We start from the raw sequence: 6597 nt of genomic DNA on the forward strand, positions 1-6597 counted from the left end.
TTAATGGAGATTCCAAATATAAATGTTCACGTTCATTACCTTAAGTTTTGAGATATAAGTATCCCCTTAAAAATAATTCACTTTTTTTAACTTCCTTTCACACTACCCCCCCCCCTCACAAAGTGATATTAAGGCAAAAAATACTTGTTCCTTTAATAGGATAGGATCTTCTAAATACCAGTTATCACCACTCTAACCTTTTCAGTTTTTGATTTATGTGTCCTCATGAAAGGAATTCAACTCCATTTCACTCCCGCGCCCCCCCCCCAAGATTGTTTCCCCCCCAAAACGCGCTTTTCTTTGTTTTTAAAGGAGATCAAAATACCAATTTTCACGCCTGTAACAACTTTAGTTTTTATTAGATGTAGGCCTATGTATTCTCATACAATTAAGTCAATTAATTTTTTCAATCCTTTAACCCCCCAAACCCCCTTCATTGGATTTTCCGAGAATACGTGTTTGTTTACTTTTAAAGCAGATTCCAGAAATAAAATTTCACATGTGTAACATATTCATTTTTGAGATATCAGTAGCCTAATTAAAATAATTCGACACCATTTTCAGTCACTTTTACCCTCCCCCCCCCCCCCACTACCCAAGTGGTATTTCCGAAAACTAAAAATACACGTTTCTTTATTTTAATAGAATAAAAAATTACCATTTTTCACTTGTGTAACATGTTAAGTTTTTTGAGATATACTGTAGAAATTCTCATTTTAAAATTTCACCCCTTTTTAGTTCCCCTTAAGTGGAGTTTCCAAAGACAAATCACCTATGTTTCTTTACACTTACAGGAGATTCCAAATGTTGTAACCAAGGTTGAGATTTACAAAACACAACTTTATTATTCGCTTCAAATGCAAAATACACTATTTACACAAATAAAACTGAAATTTAACTTGAAGCAAATTGAATTAGGAATCTTGAGAAAGAGTCTATCTTTTGTACACTATATACAAGTTTGCAGTATTTACATCCACTTCTATCTCGAAAAGATAGTCCTTGTGATAGCAAAGTCGATAGTCGAAAACTATCCGAAGTACTGACATAAATGTTTTGGAAAGTCCTTCCTTGCTGAGTTCATCAAAGCAAGTTCAATGTAGGAAGAATTCTTACTTGGCGAAACCAAGGGAGCTTGCATTAATTAGGGAAATATTACGGTATGTAATAGTATGATTGGATATGGGCAGCGGAAGAGGAGCGGTGACCAGAGGTGAGACCTCGTACTGCCAGAAATTCAGTCCACCTGGTCGAAGCACATTTTCAAGAGGAGTAGCCTCCGTGCTCGACGTAGGGTGTATTCTGGAGCTGGACACCGGGACAAGTGGGCATCAGGACAGCTGCTGCTGCTGCAGAGCTTTCATTCCCCGCCCGAAGGACGGGGCGGGCCCCCTAGATCGTGTCGCGATCTCTCGGGCCGGGAGATGTGGAGAGAACAGTGGGATGTTTGAAATGAAGAAGAGGGAAAAACGGTCTGAAAATTTGGATGACTGGCTATACGGATTGAGATTTATACAGGAGTGTCGAGAAGGAAGTTTCGTGGAAGTGTAAGGTGGTAAAGTGTTGAAGCGATGTGATAGAGGACAGTTGTGAGGTGTCGGAGATGTTCAAGGGTCGGTGGTGGTTGGGAGGGAGATATTAGCAGAAGAAGGAGTTGGACGGACATAGATAGAGCGTTGGAAGGGAGGATGATCAGGCCGGGTATGGCGACGAGAGGTGGAGTGGTGATACCTAGGGCGGGGAGGTGAACGAGAGGGTTCGACGGGATGACGACGGCCGTAGAGAAGTGCTCCGCTGGAGATCAGGTGGGCGACGGCTGCTGCGCTGGAAAGCTGAAGTCTGATTAAATACGTCGGACCGGTTGTGTTGTAGATACGGAATGCCCTCTTGACGGGTATGGCTTGAAGGCGAAGTTGTTCTTGAATGTCGGTTGCCGGGATGAGTGGGCTTACGCCGCGGACGACGCAACTGAAGACTTCGTTTGTGGCTGATGTGTCTGACGGTGTTGGAGGTTGATGAGCGGCTGCTGCTGTTACGACGGACAGTGGTGGTGGTGATGTCGTGGTCGGCAAGGCAGATGTAGACAGCGTAGAAGGGCGGGTGAAGTAGCGGGGAGGAATACGTAATAGTCGAGGTGGATCAACAGGAGGTAGCGCGGGGAGAGAGGTGGATAGAAGCGGCGATGAATGGGACGACGTAACAGTTGTGATGGAAAGCGAGGAAAAGGTGTGAGCAGCGGTCGCAAAGGTAGTGGTGATGGTCGTGGTGGTGGTCGTCATGGTGGTTGGTGGTAGGGAGGCTGACATCCAACGAGGAGTCGGCCTATATGCTTTGTTGGCTCGGCGCGAGTGGAAAGTAAAGATGTGTAGCCACCCGGCCGATCAAAAATAACAGGAGTGTCTTCTGCGACGAGTTGTGGAGTTCACTTGAGGTTTACCCAGATTTGAGATCCTGGAGAGAAGAAGATCCTCAGGACAGGCTGGGAGTTCCTCTTTATAGTACACACACGATGGTTCAGGCACGCGCACTGAGGGCTGCGCGTCGAGGCTAGAAGAATGACACTTGGCGCGCGTGTAGCTGGCTGGCGGAGCGAGAAGGGAGCGCCGGACATACAACACCAAATACCCACTTTTTACGTCTGTAACATTTTACGCTTCTCAGATATTCTGTAGATATAGTCTTTCAAAAAATTCACCCGAATTTGCCACTCCTGTTTAACCGCCATTAATTGAATTTTCCAAAAGCAAAAATATACGTGTTTCTTTATTTTTAAAGGAGATCCCATTTACAAATTTTCAGTTCTGTAATATCTTCAGTTTCTGAGATATATGTATCCTCATTAAAGGCATTCAACCCATTATTCACCCTTTTACACCCCTCCTATTGGGATTTAGAGAAAACAAAGAAATACGTGTTCCTTTATTCTTAAGGGAGATTCTAAACACCAATTTTTACATCTGTAAACGTTTAAAGTTTCAAGATGTAGACACACTCATTTTAAAAATTCACCCCCCCCTTTTAACCCCCCATTATTTGGATTCTCCAAAAACGAAAAAATACCTGTTTCTTTATTTTTAAAGTAGATCCCAAATACCAATTTTCAGGTCTGTAATATCTTCAGGTTCTGAAATATAAGTAGCCTCATTAAAGGCATTCAACCTCTTTTTCACCCTTTTCCACCCTTCCTATTAGGATTTTCCGAAAACAATAAAATACGTGTTTCTTTATTTTTAAAGAGATTATAAATACCAAATTATACATCTATAAACTTTAAAAGTTTTGAGATATAGATACACTCATTTTAAAAAATTCATCCCCCCTTTTCACCCTCCATTATTTGGATTCTCCAAAAACGAAAAAATACCTGTTTCTTTATTTTTAAAGTAGATCCCAAATACCAATTTTCAGGTCTGTAATATATTCAGTTTCTAAGATGTAAGTATTCTCTTTAAAGGCATTCAACCCATTTTTCACCCCTCCTATTGGGATTTTCCGAAAACAAAAAATACGTGATTTTTAATGAAGATTCTAAATACCAATTTTTACATCTCAGAACTTTAAAACTTTTGAGATATAGATGCACTTATTTTAAAAATTTACCCCCCTTTTCGCCATCGCATTAATTGGATTTTCCAAAAACAAAAAATATGTGTTTCTTTATTTATGAAAGCGATCAAAAGTACCAATTATGAGGTCTGTAATATCTTCGGTTTCTGAGATATAAGTATTCTCTTTAAAGGCATTCAACCCATTTTTCACCCCTTTTCATCCCTCCTATTGGGATTTTCCGAAAACAAAAAATACGTGTTCCTTTATTTTTAATGAAGATTCTAAATACCAATTTTTACATCTCTGAACTTTAAAACTTTTGAGATATAGATGCACTCATTTTAAAAATTCACCCCCCCCCCCTTTCACCCTCGCATTAATTGGATTTTCCAAAAACAAAAAAATATGCGTTTCTTTATTTTTGACAGCGATCAAAAGTGCCAATTTTGAGGTCTGTAATATGTTCAGTTTCTGAGATATAAGTAGCGGTATCCTGATTAAAGGCATTCAACCCCTTTTTCACACTTTTTCACCACTCCTATTGGGATTGCCTGAAAACAAAAAAATACGTGTTTCCTTATTTTTAAAGAAGATTCTATATACCAATTTTCACATCTGAAAACTTTTAAAGGTTTGAGATATAGACACTCTCATTTTAAAATTTCACCCCCCTTGTCACCCCCTTAGCGACGGAATATCAGAAAATCCCCTATTAGCGAGCACCTACATCTTAATATGAATATATCCCCAAACTTTCATTTCTTTATGTCCAGTAGTTTTGGCTCGGCGATGATGAATCAGTCAGTCAGTCAGTCCGTCAGGACAAGCTACTTTATATATAAAATAACTTGTCCTGACTGACTGACAGATTCATCATCGCCGAGCCAAAACTACTGGACATAAAGAAATGAAATTTTGGGGATATATTCATATTAAGATGTAGATGCTCGCTAAGAGAGGATTTTTGGATATTCCGTCGCTAAGGGGGTGAAAATGGGGGGGGGGAACTTTAAATTAGTGTATCTATATCTCAAAACTTTAAGAGTTTACAGATGTGATTATTGGTGTTTAAAATCTTCATTAAAAATAAGGAAACACGTATTTTTTTGTTTTCAGAAAATCCCAATAGGAGGGGTGAAAATGGGTGAAAAAGTGGTTGAATGCCTTTAATCAGGATACCAGTAATTATATCTCAGAAACTGAAAATATTACAGACCTGAAAATTGGTACTTTTGATCGCTTTTAAAAATAAAGAAACACGTATTTTTGGTTTTTGGAAAATCCAGTTAATGGGAGGGGGAAAAGGGGGGTGAATGTTTAAAATGAGTGCATATATATCTCAAAACTTTTAAACCTTACATATGTAAAAATTGGTATTTAGATTCCTCATTAAAAATAAAGAAACACGTATTGTTTTGTTTTCGGAAAATCCAAATAGGAGGGGTGAAAAGGGGTGAAAAAGGGGTTGAATGCCTTTAATGTGCATACTTATATCTCAGAAACTGAAGATATTACAGACCTGAAAATTGGTGTTTGGGATCTCCTTTAAAAATAAAGAAACACGTATTTTTTGTTTTTGGAAAATCCAGCTAATGGGGGGTGTAAAGGGGGTGAATTTTTAAAACGTGTGTATCTATTTCTCAAAACTTTTAAATTTTATAGATGTGAAAATTGGTATTTAGAATCTCCTTTAAAAATTAAGGAACACGTATTTTTTTGTTTTCGGAAAATCCCAATAGGAGGGGTGGAAAAGGGTGAAAAATGGGTTGAATGCCTTTAAAGAGGCTACTTATATTTCAGAACCTGAAGATACTACAGACCTAAAAATTGGTATTTGGGGTCTACTTTAAACAGGTAATTTTTCGTTTTTGGAAAATCCAAATAATGGGGGGAGGGGTGAAAACTGGGATGAATTTTTAAAATGAGTGTGTCTACATCTTAAAACTTTAAAAGTTTACAGATTAAAATTTTGTTATTTAGAATCTCCTTTAAAAATAAAGGAACACGTATTTTTGTTTTCTGTAAATCCCGATAGGAAAGGTGTAAAAGGGTGAATAATGGGTTGAATGCCTTTAATGAGGATACATATACCTCAGAAACTGAAGATAATACAGAACTGAAAATTTGTATATGGGATCTCCTTTAAAAATAAACACGTATTTTTTTGTATTTGGAAAATCCAATTAATGGCGGTTAAACAGGAGTGACAATTTGTGGTGAATTTTTTGAAAGACTATATATACAGAATATCTGAGAAACGTAAAATCATACAGACGTAAAAAGTGGGTATTTGGAATCTCCTGTAAATGTAAAGAAACATAGGTGATTTGTTTTTGGAAACTCCACTTAAGGGGAACTAAAATTGGGTGAAATTTTAAAATGAGAATTTCTACAGTGTATCTCAAAAACGTAACAGGTTTTTTATCATTATTAAAAATAAGAAAACGTGTATTTTTAGTTTTAGGTAATACCACGTGGGTGAGGGGGGTAGGGGGGGTTAAAAGAGACTGAAAATGGTGTTGAATTCTTTTAATTAGGCTACTGATATATCAAAAATGAAGATATTACAGACGTGAAATTTGATAATTGGAATCTGCTTTAAAAGTAAAGAAACACGTATTCTCGGAGAATCCAATGAAGAGGGGGGGAGTTGAAAGAATTGAAAAATTAATTGACTTAATTGTATGAGAATACATGCATACAATAAAAACTAAAGTTGTTACTGACGTGAAAATTGGTATTTGGATCTCCTTTAAAAACAAAGAAGAAAGCGTTTTGTGTGTGTGTGGGGGGGGGGCACCTTGGGGGACGGGAGTGAAAAGGAGTTGAATTCCTTTCATGAGGACACATACATAAAAAACTGAAGAAGTTAGAATCGTGATAGTTGGTATTTAAAATATCCTTTACTATTAAAGAAATAAGTATTTTTTGCCGGAAAATTTACTTAGGGTGTGTGTGTGGGGGGGGGGGGTGTGAAAGGAAGTGAAAAAAGTTAATTACTTTTATAGGGATACTTATATATCAAAACTGACAGTAATAGACGTGAAT

The sequence above is a fragment of the Anabrus simplex genome, chromosome 2, assembly GCF_040414725.1.
Source record: "Anabrus simplex isolate iqAnaSimp1 chromosome 2, ASM4041472v1, whole genome shotgun sequence".
Taxonomy (NCBI): domain Eukaryota; kingdom Metazoa; phylum Arthropoda; class Insecta; order Orthoptera; family Tettigoniidae; genus Anabrus; species Anabrus simplex.